The 18,454-nt window shown below is 55.4% G+C and overlaps 1 pseudogene; it reads right to left on the minus strand.

Moving 5' to 3' along the window:
* Positions 1 to 3,847: 3,847 nt before the first annotated feature.
* LOC112315276 (chondroitin sulfate proteoglycan 4-like) lies at positions 3,848 to 10,301 on the minus strand (annotated as a pseudogene).
* Between the last annotated feature and the right edge of the window lie 8,153 nt (positions 10,302 to 18,454).

Consider the following 18,454-nt stretch of genomic DNA (forward strand, 5'->3'; position numbering starts at 1 on the left):
GAGCTCAGGCCCCTGATGCGGAAGGTTCACAGCCAGAGTGCTCACGGGGTGCAGAAACCTCAGACACCACTAGCAAACCAAACCCAGCAATGGCTGGAGAGATGCGGGCACGGAGGCCAAGCAGGCTTGGTGGGTCAAACATCTGCCGATCAATGAAGGTGACGCACCGTGCCAAGGGCACAGAGGACAAGAACTACGTGATCAGCAGAAACAAGCAAACAGAAAGCCTACAGCCAGCAATGTACTTAATCGTGTGAGAGACACTTCCTCTAAGACCGAGAACAAGGCACCGCTTCCACTCAATGCTGAACTGGAGATTTTAGCGGGAAGAATCAGTCAAGAAAATAAAATAAAAGTCACCAACATTGGAAAGGAAGTAAGACGCTCTGTCTTTGCAAATGAAATAATCTCATGTACAGAAAACCCTAAATAAGTAATCCACTAAGAAATAAAACAAGATTTCAGCAAAGTTGCAGGTTACACGACCAGTATACCAGACTCAGTTGTATTTCTGTTCCCTTGCAATAAACTGAATAAAATTGCATGAAGAAAACAGTTGCAGTTACAATGGCATCACAAGGAACAGCATAGTTAGAAATAAATGGAAGCAATGACATGCAAGGCGTGTACGTCGAAAACAACACACATGCTTGGAAGGAGCTGGAGAAGACCTAAATAAACATTGTTCAGCCGTGAAGAGGAACCGGTACATGCCACAGCCTTGGACACGCCATGCCACGTGTTGTATGACTCTATCCGTATGAAACGTCCAGAACAGGCAACTCCATAGAGGCAGAAAGGGCTGGAGGATTTGGGGGTACACGGGGAGCATCAGCTGATGAGCACGGGGATTCTTTCTGAGGTGATGGGAATGTTCTAACGCTGACCGTGGAGACGGCTGCGCAGCTCTGTAACTGTAGTTACAAACCTGCAGCGAGCTGCGTGGCATGTCCACACGTCCCCACAAAGCGTTCTCGAAGGGCGTGCTGATGCCATCCACTTGGTGAAGGCCCACTCAGGGCAAAATGGAACACAGAGCCTTTCTAAACCAAATTCTCTAAATCTTGGTCCTACGAGAAGGTGTGGCAAACGAGGGCTAGTTTCTGGGCCCCAGACGCCCGGTAGGGACGCTGCCCCAGAGGGAGAGGGAGGAGACAGGACCGAGAGGGCAGTTTGGGGACATCTGGCTCCCGGTTGTGGTTCTAGCAGAGCCTTCCAGGGTTTCCTGCAGGGACCCCTGCTCCCACTGCGGTGGGACTTGGGTCACTGGGCCCAGTGACAGGCCTGGAGAGGGATAATGTGCCAAAGGTCCCTACCTATGGTCCTGGGTCCCCGGACACACAACACAGGAATGTGGGCTGTCATCTTTGCCTGAGTCTCCTCAAAAGCAGAGGCCCACTTGTGAGTTTGAGAGGGGGCTGGGGAGGGGGGATCATCAGGGGGGAGGTCCGGGGACAGCAGGGCAGGGGGAGGGCCCACGCACCAGCATACTTGTGTTCCATCCTCGGGACCCTCTGGGAGCTGCGGAGAGTGCCTTTTGGAAGTGTTCGCATGGGTGACAGGGGACGGTCTTTGTTCATCAGCTCCAGTTCACCCCCGGACCAGGGCTATTTCCCAGGGGGTTGGTGCTCCTCACCCCTGGGGTGCAGGAACAAGTCCCCGAAGGCCACGTGGGGACAGAGGGCCCCGGGGAGAGGCACGCGTACCACACACCCATCTCCAGCTGTCCCCACCTGGAACTGGCCACCACAGCCACCGCTAGGGGAAGAAGCCAAGTTGAGAGGACTTGAAGCAGACATTCTGTGAGGTCAGAATCAGCTGCAGAACATACTGGACTCAGTGACTGTGAAAATGGGGCAGGGGGGTGGGGGAGTCACGTTCAAAGGTCATTAGAATTCCAAGATGGCGACAGCAGAGCCCTCAGCAAGCCCAGGGTCCCTGTGTGTGGCCCCGGGCGGCCACGCAGGCTGGGTATGTCCATGAATCCGGCCTCGCCTGGACTTGGAGGCAGCAGGCCACCCCTCTGCCTGCCCCTCCCTGACACACACACACACACACACACACACACGTGCACACAGGCACACACCACACATTCATGTAGGCACACACAGACACACACTCTGTGTTCCAGAAACTCCCGCCCCCATCCCCGGGGAGCCCAGATGCTGAGGAGCTGAGCCCCCGCCGCCTGCCTCCCCTGCAACTCTGACCTCACACCCACAAGCAGGGCGCCCACAGGGCGGGGGTGCGGGAGGTGAGGGCAGATACTGGGCGGGGAGCAGTTCTGACCCGGCGGCTCTGTGCTGAGGTTCCCAGGCCAAGATCTAATCTGAGCAAAGGAGAGAATTTTTCATAACACTGCCTGTTTTTTTCTCCAGAAACATTTTTGTTGTAAGATTCTGTCCTTGTTTTAAAAATAAAATTATGGTGATGATCATTTAAGAAGCACTTTCTACTCTGCTAAGGAAGGTGACTCATTTTTTCTCAAGAGGCAGTCCTTCGGCGGCTGGGTCTCCCCAAGCAAGCCGGGGTGTCTGAGGAGGCAGGGTCGGGGAAGGATGGTTCAGGGTTCTGGTGCTCAGCGTCGGCGTCAAGATCGAGGGCCTGGCTGTGCAGGGACCTGTTCCAGCTTGGACAGGAAGGGACCTGCGTGTCAGCAGTGGCTCCAGGCCTCTGCCAGACAGGGAAGCACTAACACCTCTGAGCTCGAGCCGGCCCCTCACGAGTGTCGCCGCATCGGGTCCTTTCGTCCATCCGCTTTCTTGCCGAGGCTCCGTCTCAGGGCAGAGGGAGAGCCCTGCCAGCAGGTGGGGCATGCGCACCCTCCACCCTGCATCGCCCACCTGAAAGTCCACGGCTGGCAACGCGCTCTGAGCCTCTGGTTTACGCCAGTGTCTTTAGTCACAGTTCTTTCCAAACGCGTCACAAGCCTCGGTGAGAAAACTCCATTGTAGTGGTTGGGAGAGCACCTGACACACTGACAATGCTGTACAAGAGGAAGACAAGGAAGAGGATATTAACACCAGGTGATTACATCACGCCGTTCTAACTAAACCCAAGGAGAAATGCGCTAACATTCTCCCCACTTCTTGGCAGAAGAAACTCGAGAGATGGAATAAGTTACTCAGTCACACTTCTCAGAAGTGGGGAGCCAGCATCCAAAGCAGACCCAGAGTCTATTTCTAACCACACTGCTCTGTCACCGGGCTTGCTGAGAATGAGGGGGTGCACCAGGGACAGGGACGAGGGTGGCTGAGAGGTGGCACTGGGGACACATGGGGGCGGGCCAGCCAGCTCCCTGGTTCCTCCTATACCCCCAGCAGGCAGCACATCTAGCGGACACACAAAGCTGTCCCAACCGCTGCTCCTCTCCGCCCCCTCTTTCTGCACCCTCCCCTCCCCTGGCAGTGCGGCTCTGGAAGAGCCTGCTCTAGGAGACAGACCACAAGCCCCCTTTCAGGACAACATCCCACAGCTTCGGTATGAGGGAGCAGTGTCTGGTACCCCGGGTCTCACATACAGTAGGCGCCTAATAAATGTTTGCAGCCTCTGCACAGTCCCTGGGAAGCAGCCAGAGGTGTCCTTGAGCATCCTGGCCCAGGGCTCCCTCCCTGAGCACGCCTCTCAGTGGCCACCTCTCCCCCTGCACCAGGACTGAACTTACGCAGTGACATGCTCTGAGAGATGCAGGCGGTGCAGAGCGCAGCCCCATCCCCAAGTTCAGGGACTGTCACCGACGTGGGCCATCGCCTCCCGTGACCTGCCATTGTGGAAGAGTTGCGACTCTGCAGGTACAGCTCTGCCCGTGCGAGACGCCATTTCAGACTGATGTTCAATTTCCAAAACTTCAATTTCCACACTGAACAGGGCGTTGCCAACACACGTGGTCCACGTTCTGCTGGAGCCAGGCCAGGGGGTAGGCCGTGTTCCCTTTTGACTGAGCCCGTCTGCAAGTCAGCAGGCTGCTCCAGAGCCTCTGGAAGAAGCCCGTCCAAGCCCTGTGCGCATCGGCGACTGAGCGCGGAGTCTGGGTCTCATGCTGGCGCTCCTGCTCTAGCAGGCACACACGAGCGATGTCGCCATCGTGGTAAAGCACTGGCGTCTGTCTTGTTACAATTTTGTGGGTCTGGAGCTGCAGCACGAACAGGGAAGAGAGGAGAGGCACCAGACTTTCGTGTGCGGCCAAGCTGGTCATCCTAGCTCTGGGAAGCTTATGGCTGAAGCAAGAAAGAGGCCAACAGGTCACGGGGTCAGGATGTCCAGCTTTCCCACAAAGACTGGCCTTCTCCTTGCCCAGTCGAGGGAGAGCAAAACCCACAAGGGCACCTGCGAGGGGCTCGCAGCCTTCTCCCTGTGTGCTGCTGCGGCCCACGCTGCCACTCTGTCCCTCTGTCCCCCCTTAGCGGCCAGCTGCGTGGGCCAGGCCCCAGGACGAGTCCATCTAAGTTGCAGAGTGATCGAGCCAACCTTGGCTTACAACTCTCAGTCCTGCTCCTTCCTAACGGGGTCAAGGGCGGAAACACTCGAGAGGGGCTCCGTATGACTCAGGAAGCCAGACGCACCGGAGCGGTTTCCTTCCACAGCAGCCGTCGGGGTACTAGAGCTGAGGATCTATGCCAGGGTGGTCGTCTCTAGGCCCAAGGGTGCTCTGCCCCCATTTATTCTGAGGATGTGAAATCTGTTTCATAAAGAGCAGTTTAAACTGGGTTGGAGAGGAAAGCAACCCCAAGGCGCAGAACGGGGCTGAGGGGACCTTGTCCATATGGAACACATCAGAGGCTCAGACTTTCGGGGACACTTTGACCTCCCCTTTACCTTTGTAAATGTGCTCCCGCATTATCTTTCCCTCCTCATGTGTTCCACCTGTTCACACGAGGCACGACTCTTTTCCTGAGGCAAGGAATGTGAAGGCATGAGTCGCCTGGAGTTTGGTTTGCTTTTTAATACATCCTCTTTGGAAAATGTTCATGTTTACCGTTAGGCAATTCACGTCTCAAACACAGTATGGAATTTTCATCCTTCCATTCTGCTTCTGGAACTCAGTCTTCGCCTAGACTGGGTAGTGGGCTTATTGATCCTTCACCGGGCATGCACACAGGCTCTCCCCTGTGGCTTCAGCCGGGGTTTCTCCGCCTCAGCCCTCCGGACACACTGGGCCAGGCCGTTCCTCGTTGTGTCCTGGGCGCTGTGGGGTATCGGTCAGCTTCCTTGGCCTGTACTCTCCAGGAGCCCACAGAGGCAGCTGTGAGGACCAGAAAATTATCCAGACATTGCCACACGTCCCCTTGGCAATGATGCCCCACCCCCAACAGCGGCGACCGGCCTTAGGAAAATCATCGAAAAAAGAAACATAGACATTAAAGTAGACGCCAATTTGAAAGCCCAAAATCTTTGTTTCCCAAGTATATCAAAACTGGAAGAGTATTTCCAGAGATCCTATTGGTGGCTGAATTGACACCCCCGTGTCCTCCCTGATGATGTGGGAACTCACCCAATGGAGTCTGACGTGGCAGAGGCCTCTCCCCGCCTGGGGAGGGGTGTCAGTCATGAGAACCCCCTTTGCCTGTGCCAGGGGCTGGCCCAGGGTGGGCAGCATGCTCCTCAGTTCCAGACGAGACACGGGGGATGTTTGGGGAGAGACCTCCCCTTGTAGGGTTAACAGTAATAGTAACAATGATAATAATAATAATAATAATAAATAATGAAATCTGCGCTAAGAGTCTTTTGTCATTTCTCTTCCCCCCACTGGGACCCTGCCTTTGAACGTGACTGTGTTGCTGGGGCCTCTGCAGCCACAGCCGCAGCGGCCTTACAATCACAGGGACCCAGAGGAAGGATGAAAGGCCGGCAGGTGAGAACAAAAGAGCTTCTGTCCCTGGGGACACCGCTGACCTGTTGACCCGGCCTCGGAATGTCTCTCATGGGCTGCTTGTTGGTTAAAATAATTCAGCATTTTCACAGCATAGCTGAACCAACCGTTGGCAGAGTCTGTGGGTCAATCCAGGAACAAGAATCATTCACTCTTACCTTTTAAAAGGTTGTTAAAAAGTAAAATGAAAAGAAACAGCCATATGTGGCCCTGAAAGCCTGAACTGGCCACCCTGTCGCCCTGCGCAGAAGCTCACCAGTCCCCCCCCCCCCCCCCCCCCGCCCCGCCAGAACCACGCACAGCAGGTGGCTTGCGACTGGCCACCAGCACATCCCTAATGATAATGACCCCTTCATTTCACGGTCACGGAACCGACACTGGGTCTGCCCACGGCTGCCGTGGGTAGACAAGTCAAATACAAATTATTATTCCAGTTTATCATCTAGTTAACCCGAACCGAGGCATCGCAAAAGCACTTAACAAGCTTTTCTATTCTTCGGGGCTTCAGATGATAGTCTCGATCGAACACACCAGAAGAGACAGAGCCCACTGGTGAGACGGAGCGCGGGTGGCGAACCCCTTCCGAGGGGGGCCACATGATACTGCTCTCTGGAGCCCCGGGGCCTTCTCTGCATTTGTGGGTCACAGCTAGAGACTCCACAGAGGGAGAGACGTTATGGGAAGACACTAGAGCACACTCCCCGACTTGATAAATAACCTCTTGTACTGCCTGCAGCAGTTGCTGGCTCACTGAGAGAGAGAGAGAGGGAGAGAGTCCGAGAGTCCGAGTCCTCAGGGAGAAACAGGCAACGCCCTCCCGCGTCATCTCCAGCTCCCACGTCAGCCCTGCTGCGGCCCAGGGGCCGGCACATCTGCAGTGCTGGGTGAGGGTTCAAACACGGCCACATCTTCCGCACACTCAGAGTCAGGGCCAGAAGCGGACGCTGGCGCTCAGGGTGGAGAGCTCCTGAGATGCGTGTGTGGCGAAGTTCCAGCAAACACGTCAACACCCAACCGTGTGGCCACGGCCGAGCACTGAGGCCTGGCAGGTCCAGGCTTCCCTTGGCTTTTGTGTCTCAGCACCCACCCAGTCGGGGGCACATAGTAGGTGATCAGTAAGGAAGAACACTCGGGCCCTGCCCAGTACTGGCCGGGCTTCAGGGTTGGGTTGGTCTGTTGGCAGAGCTGGACGGTAGCAGGATCCAGAGTCAGCCATGTCTCCCAAGGAATGCTGTCCCCCTGGCTCTGTGACAGCAGAGGCCACCCACCTGCATGGCTGTCGGGGACACTGCGGGGCTCTGCAGAAGGGGCGTTGCTGTGACAGTGGACACAGGCAGGCTCCCCTCTGGCCTAGGACTTGGCCTCGTGGGTTCCAGGTTGGTCTGGGGCTCAATGAGAGGTTTTGCCTTTTCTACCTGCTGGCCTGGCAGCAGACATGCGAGGCCACCATAGGCACTCTCAGCAGGAAGGTCACAGCGGCCGAGGGCATGACAACTGTCAAGGCGTAACAGCTGTCCCTGGGCTGGGTGGGTGCCCCAGAGCTGGCTGTGGTGGCGGCTGGTGGCCAGAGGGCCCTGGTAGAAGAGGCCTTGCCATACAGAGTAGGGCCTCCACCCCTGGGGCGTCCCCAGGGACCTGCTTGCTGCCGTCGGGTCTGGGTCGCTGTCCCCAGAGTTTCCGTCTGTGCCATGGTCCTGAGGAAACCGCAGGCTCTTCCCGAGAGGGAGCTGAAGTCACAAGGTTGTCTGCAGTGACCGACAGAGAAACCTCGGGGGGAAGAGCTTGCAGAAGTGGGGCGCCAGGTGGCCCTATATGAAGACGAGATGGCCCCACCGCCTGCACGCGGTCCTCCCTGAGCAAGAACGTGAAGGAGTTGTTGAACATGCCCGTCCCCGATAAATTGGCATGTGGGTGCAGTGGTGACAGCCCTCAGTCAAGGTCTCTCTGAGTGAGCAGGGTGTGTCTTTGTCACAGCGCCAGGGCCCACTCTGTGTACAAGTCTTCCGTGGACAGGAGGCTCTGACACTTCAAATCTGGGGTCACTGTGAGTCCTGTTAGTAAGCTCCGTCTCACCAAGGCCCTGTCCTCTCAGTGATAAGCTGCTCTGTTGGCAACGGCCAGGCTGGACTGACCGAGTCCACAGTAAAGGCCACACTTGGATGCCCCGTGTCCAACCCATCGGGTTGGTGTCTGATGGGAACAGTGAGAACTGCAGCTGGTCCCTGGAGGCAGGGACATCTGTCAGGTGGCAGGAGAGTCTTCCCACACCCAGGTCCTCCTGTGCAAGTGAAGCCCAGCTGGTTTTCCACAAGCAGGCACCCCGCTGGCCTCCCCAGCGTGTCACCTTGGGAGTGATGTGGGGGGTCCTCCCATCGTTCACTGCTGACAGGTGTGTGTTGGTGGCGGGGACGGTTGTCTGGCCCTGCGGGAAGAGGAGGTCCGTGAGGTTCACGAAGGTGATGGCGGTGGGGAAGACATCCAGGGGGAAGGGCTGGTAGAGGGGGCGGTGCCGGCCACCATCATGCGGAAGTGAACTCTCCGGAGGAGGGGCAAGCACCTTGTGTGAACCACCCCTGCACGTTACCGATGTCGGCCTGCGTGGAGTGGGGAACAGGTGTGTCTGGATTGTGGGCCGGTGACAGAAAACCATCATCAGGGCTACGGGTGAGTGGATATCTGATCTCCTCCTGGGGACGGTCTCATCAGGGGTGTCCAGCCCGTGGCCTGGGGGCCGCACGCAGCCCACGATGGCTGTGAATGCAGCCCAACACAAAACTGTAGATGTACTTAAAACATGATGAGACTTTCTTATGATTATGTGTCACAATGTATTTAATGTGTGGCCCAAGACAATTCTTCCAGTGCGGCCCAGAGACACCACAAGTTTGGGCGCCTCTGGTAGAACTTCCACCTTTAGGTCTTCTGGTCCCACAACCAACCTAGTGCCCTGCAGAACTTTCAACGGAAGCCCTTTTGCCCTTCATTCTGGCGCCTGGTGGCTCACGGGAGAGACGGTGACGTTAAGCATGTCTTCCAGAAGGCCAGCCTCTGGCTTGGGGGCAGACCTGCCCTTTGGGTGTGGCCACGCGGCAAAGGTAAAATTGTCAGCCTGCGACTCAGAGTCATCGTGAAGACACGTGATCCCAGACTTACTGCCTACGTGCTGGGAAAAATTGGGGCTTCCTTCGGCAAGACTCCTCTCTCCGACCAGGATGGGTCCGTGGTGAGGAGGAGATGTAACCTGGACCCAGAGCTCACAGGAAGAGCGCTGAGATTTGGGCACTTTCAACACGAGGTTGGGAGCTTCCGCCTTGGGTTGGTCCATGAGAACCTCTCCTCCCTCCTTGGGAGCTGCCCTTGATAAAAGGGAACCATCAAGAGTACCCTGATATTTCATCAGAACTTTCCGATGATGCTGTGACACTTCTTCTCGCTCACGCTGGCCTGTCCCTGTGGCTTATTCCCAGCACCGTTGCTGGTCAAGAACCTAGATTAGCATTGCTACCCAAGACGTATGAAGAAAATAACCTTTAAATGTACACACCACACTTTTCAGTCAACATTTCAGGCTGGGGAGTCTGACAACCTTGAGATTCGTCGTGAAGTGTTGACCTCCTGACTTCCCCACGGCCAGGCGGACTCTGCCCAGGGAAGCAAGTGCTACTTTCAATACCCTTTTCCCTCAAGAACTTCCCCTGGGCGTCACTTTCATTTCCTGTCAATAGTTTTCAGCCACGGGCACAGACAGCACACTCACCACACAGAAGGACACATAAAAGTTTGTAAAGCAAAGGGGCCACCCTCCTTCCACCCCCAAGGAAGCTTCGAGAAGAAAAGGCCGGGGAAAGAGCTCACAGAAAGAAAGAATGCCTTTTTCTAACTGTGTAGGTTTTATTTTGGAGGTTGATATCATGGCCCCGTCATGGCCCCGACAGGGACAAAGGGGATGATTTATTTCCAAATTGCTCCTGCTTTAGCAACTAGAGATAAGGTTTTACCTCCGTCTGCGAGCAGACGACTCAGCCACCCCGGCTCCTTCACCTCCTGTGACACAGTGACGCGGAACTCCTCGGGCCGGGGCTGCCGGTCGGGGGGGAAGCACGAATGTGAAGGAAGCTTGCGCCCCAGCCTGTGTTCTCACGGCCCACACGCTGTGTATCATCGGCCACTCCCTGGCCCGGCCCGGCGGCTTCGGGAGCAGCAGCAGGATGGACGCACACGTGAGCTGGAGGGGGTACACGTTCCTCGGAGTTTAGTCTGCTCGTGCTCAAATTAGTGCTCACATGCATGCAAAACCACATCAGAAGTGCGGCACCACCGGTCAGACCTCAGTGATTCAAGGACCGGAAGGGTCTGTCGGAGAAAGGAAGCACACTGATTTTGCGATGACTCCTGCCGTCTCCACGCGGGTGGTCTGTCCTCCAATGACCATGACTGAACGTCCCCAAACAGGGCCACCAAACCCTTAATTCCTACAAGTCCCGTCCTTTTCTGACCGCTGTTACAATGTCTGGACTTACCCGTGGGTTTTGCAAGGTACTTGTGCGTCCACATCAGAACGGCCTTGGACGAACTCACGGGGTGGTGTTTGGGGATAGTGTGTTGATTAATAGTGTTTGCTGACCTGCTGCTCCGGTGCCCAGGTTTAGCCAGAACTAGGCTTTTTGTCTTGTGAGTTTCCATGGAATACAAGCCCTCCGTTCCCAGAGTCACCAAAAACTGCTGGTGAGGCTTTCTGTTCCTCGTCTTATTCAAGGATGAGGCCAGGAAATGGGAGAGAAAATACCCCCTCTCCACGTTTCCTCATCAAGAAGCAAGGTTACTCCTGAGAGACTGGAGTTTCCCCCAGGAGAGTAATTTCTGGTACTAACTAGTAACTTAATTCCCCAGAAGTTCCTGGGGTAAAAGTTTTATTTAGCAAATCTGCCATTTCTGTTCCCAGTTCCAGATTTATGAGTCATACATGTCTTCCTCCCCCAAGAAACAGGGGCCAAGCTATGGGTTTTGGACTGGCGGGTGGTTCTTTAAAGTCCCCTCTCTGGTGGAGAGAGGCAGAACAGTGTAAGATGAAAATATCCAGCGTTTCCGTGGGAACAGTCCCAGTCCATGAACCTGGAGGAGAGGTTTTCCTGGGGTCCCACAGGCTGGCTGATCCCTCCCGTGGGATAAGCGAGAGTCGGCTCCCCTGGAAAACGTGTGACCAGTTATTCGAATAATCTAAGGACCCCTGAGACCTGTGGAGGGAGAGTGATCTTACCGGGGAAAGAGCTGTTCTCAACATGAAGGCCGGGAGTTTCTGAGGGAAGTGATCGAAGGACCCTGCCCGTGGCTTTGAACTTCAGGAGACCAGCGGAGGTCCATTACAGGGTCTGCTCTTGAAAAGGCGTTTCAAGAGGGAGGAAGGGTGAGTCAGCAGCTGCCATGTCTGATGCGGAGAGCAAGGGAGCGAGTCTGATGAGGCTCCTCGAGCCGCTGACCTTGGAGCCTGGAGAGTGGGGCTGGCGGAGCTGACCGCCGCTTGCCAGTCGGGCCCCCGAAAGCGACTGGAAATGAGTGGTCTTTGAGGTTTGGAAGACACGTTTCGCCTCATCGGCTTTAAGAGTCTGGTTCTAAGGGGCACGGGTGGGGTGCAGGGAGGGTGGTCAGGGAAGGGAGACAGAGACCACGCCTGTATGAGAAAGAGCACAGGGTAAGCCCGACGAGAGAAGGGTCTCAGGATGGATTGGACATTTCGTCACCGCAAATGGAAGTTGGCCTAGGGACGCTTCCAACCGCCCTGCGTATTCCCACTGTGTTAGCTGTGGACAGATCGGCCACTTCCCGGAGCCCTGGGCCCTGGGGTGAAGGAGGGAGAGGGATCTCGTTGCTATGGGTTGAGATCAGCCCAGAAATGTTCTCTTTCACAGATGGGATCTTTCTGGAATGTCATTAGAATTCCAACAAATAATTGTAGGAGGAAAACCAGCATGAAAAAATCCACCGTTTGGCAACCACCACAGTAGTAAACGTTTCAAGCAAGAATCTGGAAATGGATGCTAAAACTAGAGCGGAAAACCGCGATGAGACACAGGGCGCTGGGAGAGTGAGCTCCCAGGGGTCTTCCCGCAGGACGCTCACTGGTTACAGGGGTGAATGGTGCCTCCCGGTGGAGAGGCCTGCGAGGCGGCGCCTGACCGGAGACGGAGGAACCGTCAACAGCAACAGACGGGTGACCTCAACGCCTCCCGACATGAAGCTCTCACGGCACCACCGGCAACAACGCACAACCCGCACCTGGTCCCGAGGGAGCATCACAGAAAGCCGACCTGAGACATTCCGCAGGCACCTGGCCGGCCTCTCAGAAATGTCCAGGTCACAGAAGCCAACATGACCCCGGACGGCTCCGGCGTAAAGAAGACGAAAGACACCTGCCGGCTAAATGCTCTGTTTTGTACTGGGGATCTTTTCACTGCAGAGGGCGTCCCTGAAGCAGCAGCTTCGTGTCAACGTTAATCCATGGTTTCACAGTTATACTGGGGCTACGGAAGAGGAAGGCCTTGTTTTTAGGGTGCACGCACCGAGGTATTTAGTGGTGAAGGGGCATCATCTCTACCACCGGCTCTCAGAATTTCAGAAGTGAGGGTGTGAGTGTGTATGTATGTGTGTGACCGTATGTGAGTGTGTGTACATGTGTGTGAGTGTGTGTGAAGGAAGGGTAGTCAGACACTAACATTTGGGGAATATTGATGAAAGCCTATGGGAATTTCAACAATTGTTCTGTAAGTCTGACATTATTTTAAAATAAAAAGTTGAAAATGATAATTAAAAAATGTAACCCCATGGTGTTTCACTATATCAACTTCAAGAAAGGCCCAATAGCTCCTTTGCTCTGACGCCCCCTTTCTCTGGTGATGCGGAAAGGGGGTAGGAACCCACACGTGCCTCGGGCACTCGGAAATCAAGAAATGGATGCTTCCTCTCCCAGCACGGCTCCCACCTGCTCCCTGGCCCATTTCTCCACGGCTTTCCCAAGGCTGTGCCCACCTGGCCTCTGAATGGGCAGGCAGGGGCTTCGAGTCCTGCTTCTCAGGGTAGTGCTTTTCTTTGAAGGGCCAGGAGGATGCCTCCCTTGGCTCTCTGGGAACTAAACCTTCTGGACCTCATATCCTCAGTTGCTACAGAACCACACAGAAGAACATTGGTCAGAGGCAAAAGAGAGAGATTTGACTCTAAGAAGCCCAGGGGTCAGGCTGACTTCTCTGTGAAGGGTTAGCGTTTAGAACTGAGACGCTGCTGAGGAGCCCAGAGGAGCTGGGGATTTAGGGAACCCTCTCCCTCCCCCCAGTCCCGGGGCTACTTGGTAGCAGAGCTGGACCAGAGGCCAGACCTCAGGCTTGTAAATGCAGCTCCTCCTCCCACAGTGCTTCTCTGGGGCCTCCTTGGCTCCTTCTGTCTGAATTGCTACTCTTGTGTCTCCAAGGGACAAAGGGGCACACGTTAATATGACCATGGAAGCAGAGCGTGCAGTAGAACTGGGGCCTTGGACTGATCTGATGAGACCTAACTTCAAACAAGAACGCCACCGGCTTTCAGCTCTGTGGCTTCTGGGCAAGTCACCCATCTCCCTGAGCCTCCCTCTCTGCATTGAAACGTAGAATAATGTCTCAGTTGTAGACACGCATTTGACCAACTGGCCTGTTGTCATCTCAGTGTTCCGAACGGCGGCCCTGAGCACTCCCAGGTCTTGCGAGCAAGCAGGGAGTCCCCGCTGACTGGCCCTTACCGGGCCGGCCGGGCGATCCGCTCCAGACGCAAGGCTACACCCACCTTCTGTAGTGAATCATGGCATGCGGGTGTCAGGCAATCAGGAAGTTCTGAAACTCGCCTAACAAAATAAATACTTTCCATAAAAACAAAGGAATTTGTAGGCTGGAATCTTGGCATATGTTCTAGGAACTTACATCTAGTTGCTTTGTAAGTAAGTATGAGTTAGCTCTCTATACTTGGCATGTCAATAAATATTTGTTTAATGAGCAAATAAACTGCTTCAACAGCACATATTTATATCATGAAGCAATAGAAATCGGGCATCCGCAATATTGCTTACCCGTTTATTTAACACTTAGACAGCACCTAACTTCCACTGAGCCCGAAATATGTGTCTGGCACCCTGTCGGGGACATTACATACTCAATTTATTTAATTTTGCTCTGGGGGGCTTGTGATGCCCCTGTGACAGATTGAAACCACAGAGGCTCAGAAACTAAATAATTCCCCAATAGCCAACACTGGGGGAGCCCAGTTTCTAATCCAGCCCCCTGTGCTCCATTACGCATGCTTCTCCCACAACACCGGAGTGCGGAAGGTAAACGAGACTCTAGCCAACCACGAAAGTCACAGGATGTGCCCTCCACCCCCCACGGAGTCTAGCGGTACAGAGAGGAGATGGGGGTGTGACTGGGGCAGACAGATGCCATGCTGTGACCTGGCCTGGCTAGGACACAGTCATTCTGTCCACTGTGTTTACTACAAACAGCGAGCCAGGGAAAGGCCATTTCCTGGTCTTCTGTTGGACCGCCACTGTGGGTCCGGTCGAGATTTTGTCCTGAGACACTGGGGGAAGAGGGCAGGGCTGAGGGGAAGGGGTGTCCACCCAGCTCCGAGCAGAGGGACATTCCTTTCTGAGCCCCAGGTGGCTAGCGGGGAGCTTTCATTCTGAAGACTCAGCAGGGACTGGGGAGGTGGCCATGCCCTGGATGAACCCAGGGGCGAAGCGTCAGCTCGGACACACCATGCTGGCTGGGCCGACCACGGCGTGGAGTCTGGTGATTTTTTCCCTAAAATCACGTGGACATTCCATAGCTCCACAAGAGCCCATGTGCACAGGACTGAGGCTTATGAGAACAAAATTGTCACCCTTGGCCAAAGGGCAGAGCCAGAATGCTCTGGAGTGTCTTCATTCTGAGGGTCCTTCTAAATATAGCTGCTCTGACCCTGACGAGGAACTCAGGGCGTGAGTCCTTCGCGCTGATCTTTCCCACAGCAGGGCCTCGCCGTGGGTCGCAGCGTTTAACTCCCAGTGGAAAAGAGAGCGACCAGATGATCCCGGGGGGGGGGGGGGGGGGGGGCGGAGCAGGACGGGGGAAGGGAGACTCGGAGTCCAAGAGCCTCACTCTCCATGCCAGGCTGTCTCTGCTGTCGCTCCAAGTGCCCAGACAGTATGACGGCCGGCCGGGGGGGGCGAGGGAAAGAGAACTGGCCAGAAAGCTCTGTCTTAGGCCGATGTTCTCGGGGGAAGGAGATTACAGAAAGCCAAGCCACTCGAAGAGGTACGGTCCGCGAGGTTCTGTGTGGCTTCACCTGGAAACCCTGGAAGCTAAGGCTCCCAAGGCAGCAGGCCCCTGCGCCCCCGGAGGAGGAGCGCCGATGGAGAGTCCTCTCTGTGAAGCCCATTCTGCTCTGCCTGGCAGCCTCACGTTGGCGGAGGGCAGCCAGGCACAGAGCGTTCGAGGTCCCCCTGAAGAGGTAGGAAGTCTGGCAGGCATCGGACTGAATGAAGCGGGCAGGGTCAGGTCCAGGAGTGACGTCCCTCAGGGGAGGCGATAGGAGAGGTATTTCAGGAAACCCAGGTTCCTAAATGCTGAGCTCCTCCCGCTAGAAGCGAGCCACCGAAAACCAGGTCCAAGTGTCGTCGGAGAGGTCGCGACCCCGGCCCCTGCTCCCCAGCAGAGAGGCCCAACCCCGTGTCTAGACGCCACGGATTGAAACGGTCATTTTTTAATTTATCTTTCAAAAGCAAGAAAGGGTCTGGGGTTTGTGGGCAAGAGATACAGGGGATTTCCTCCCCCAGACGAGGTGGCAGAGTGCTGAGAACATTTTAGCCCTTTAAGGTCAAGGTTGAGAGAGGACTCCACCCCCAGACCCCCAAAGTCTCTCCCAGTTGGACACTCCGCAGGTTATTGGCCAGAACCGCCTCTTACAATGAGCAAACCTGGTCTAGGAAGCCAAAAGCATCCGAAGCCATTTGATGATGTAAGTGTGGCCGCACGGTTCTGACTCCTTTTACCGCTGAAATGGTTTCCTCAGTAATGTCTCTTTTCGCCAACAAGACTGAGGAGGGCGGGGCAAAGCACGGGCCACGGGCTCAGTAAGTGTCTTTGTGAAGCCCCGTTCCAGAGGAGCGGCTCTGATTGGCTTCACTGCCTCCGAAACCCGACCCATCATGTCTCCTACTTCCTGGGGGTTTGGAGGCCGGCGGCCTCCGGGAGGGAAACCGAGCCATCATCAGCAAAGGGCTTGAGTGGACCAGGTCCTCTCTGAGAGAGGCCATGAAACCGCTCACTGCAGGAAAAGACTCACATTCCATTTGCAAGTGAGAAGAGAAACTTTCTTTCTCTTCCCAGGTCACGAACAAGCGGAAATGAGCATTTCTGAACACACAAGCCACTCACAGCTGGCGCGCCTTCAGGTCACCCTGGCTTGCACTGAATTTATTGAGAACATCCCCCGCTCTCTCAATACCAGTTCAGTGCTTTCACGTTTTCTAATCTCATTTTATGCAAATCGTGTTATTTTCACACTCAGAAAGGCACACCCACTGGACCGAGCCAGAGCTGCTGTCCCGGTTTATATCCTCACCCAGTTCTCTCTGCACACCTCCACCCCCACCCCCACGTTACCAAAGTTCTTTATGACTATTGAAGGCGAAGGCACTTCCAGAAAATTGACTCATGGAAACGTAGAAATGCAGCCAAACATGTCCTGTAAATCACCTCCACTTTGCTGCAGCGGCTCTCAGCGCCCATCCCTCCTGGCCCGGACCCCCCACCCCGCCCCACCTCCACCTGTGCCACAGCCAGGACGGCCCCTGACGTCTCCTCGGCCCCCCTCACAACGTCGCCCACCGGGGAGATGTGTCCTTCTGCAAATGTCCTTCTGCAGTGACCTCACTCCCAGGCACACACTCACGGTGGCACTACTGGAGGGCGAACAGGCCGGCCAGGGCCGCAGCCCCAGATCATCGCCTGCCCTGCGAGGCCGGGCTTCCAGCGACTCGGAGGGGAAAGGGACCGTTCACGTTTCCAGAAACCGAAGATGTCAGCAGCCTCAGCCGCCCTCCAGTGAGAGTCTGCCTGCCCCATGTGCCAGAATTTCTGTATTTGTCCTGTGTGAGCCCATGACAGACTGCAAGAGGAAGGGACAGCCTGGGGGACAGGAGCGAGAGACCCAGAGGCGACACTCTGGATCCAAATCCTGGCCCAGCTTCCTCTGAGCCGTGTGATGGAGGGCGAGCCGCTTACACTCCCCGTGCTCAAGGCCAGGCCTGTCCCTGAGACACAGTCCCTCGAAGAATGCAGAGAGCAGTGCCCAGCACGTTCCAAGGATCAGTAGGACGACTTGCCCACTTCGCAGATGAGCAAACCGAGGTTCCAAAGACACGCAATCCGCCCTCACCCACAGAGCTAATCCAGACCTTCTGACTAGAAGCCAAGGGACTGTCCTCCGTCACGAGTGGCCAGGAGAAAAGAGAAGCAGAAATAGGGCACCTGACTACTACATCACATGTTCTCTCCACATCCACACCGAAGACACAGAGGGGACTGTGAGCCGAGTCTCCGCAGCCTCAGAACACACACCTCGATGCCGCTTTACGGACACAGGGCTGCACTGCCGAACAAGCCTGCCCCGCGCTCCGCTGCCGGGCTGCACTGCCGAACAAGCCTGCCCCTCACTCCGCTGCCGGGGACCGCAGGAGCAGCTCTTCCTGGCCCTTGGAGTCACGGCCCGGGGCCGGGCCGGCAGGTGGGTGCCCACTTCAAGAGGAAAGAGCCGCACAGCTGTCCCCTTCGAGAAGAGGAGCGAAGCTCCTGCCCCTGTCCCCACCAGGACCAACAGCTGCCCGGAGGCCCCTGGTCCCAGAGAGCCCCTTACAGTCCCCGAGTCCCCAAAGAGCCCGTCGCTGAAGCCAGCTAACACCTGCCATTGTCAATACGTGGTTTTTTGATACTTGCTCCTTGGTTCTTAAAGCGCAAGGAAGAATGAGAGGGAAAATAAAATAATTGGATTGTATCAATCAAGAGCTTGCCTTCCTCTAGGTCTTCCCACAAAGGTCTAAAACCAACACCCTGCCTCCCCCTCCCTGCAACATAACGCAGCAAGCAGGGGTGTTGCCTCCAATTTTTAAAAAACATTTTAATGACTATTACCTGCATTTTATTATTTGGAATCAACTCATACCAGTAAAAGTCGTGTGTGTAACATGCGCACAATTTCTGAAATGTGGATAAAAACTGGATTATACTGGAAATCAAAACTCGCAGGAAGTAAGCAACACTTATCCCCCCCCCCATAATGTCTAATTATTCATTCAATTACGTCAAACTAGCTGTTTGGTACTTAGGGAGGGAAGATCCAGGCCCACGCTGGTTAAATTCCACACTTCCAGGGAGGGATTAATGGTGTCAGTAAAGGTATAAATTAACTTCTGTGCGAAACAGACCTGGAGACGGGCCCCTATCGGTCCAGTCCCTGGAGTGCTTTACCCGACTCACAGAGCCCCGGGCAGACCGAGGTGCAGACAGCCCCGTGGCCACCGTCCCGTCCCCA

This window comes from Desmodus rotundus, chromosome 1, assembly GCF_022682495.2.
Source record: "Desmodus rotundus isolate HL8 chromosome 1, HLdesRot8A.1, whole genome shotgun sequence".
Classification (NCBI taxonomy): Eukaryota; Metazoa; Chordata; class Mammalia; order Chiroptera; family Phyllostomidae; genus Desmodus; species Desmodus rotundus.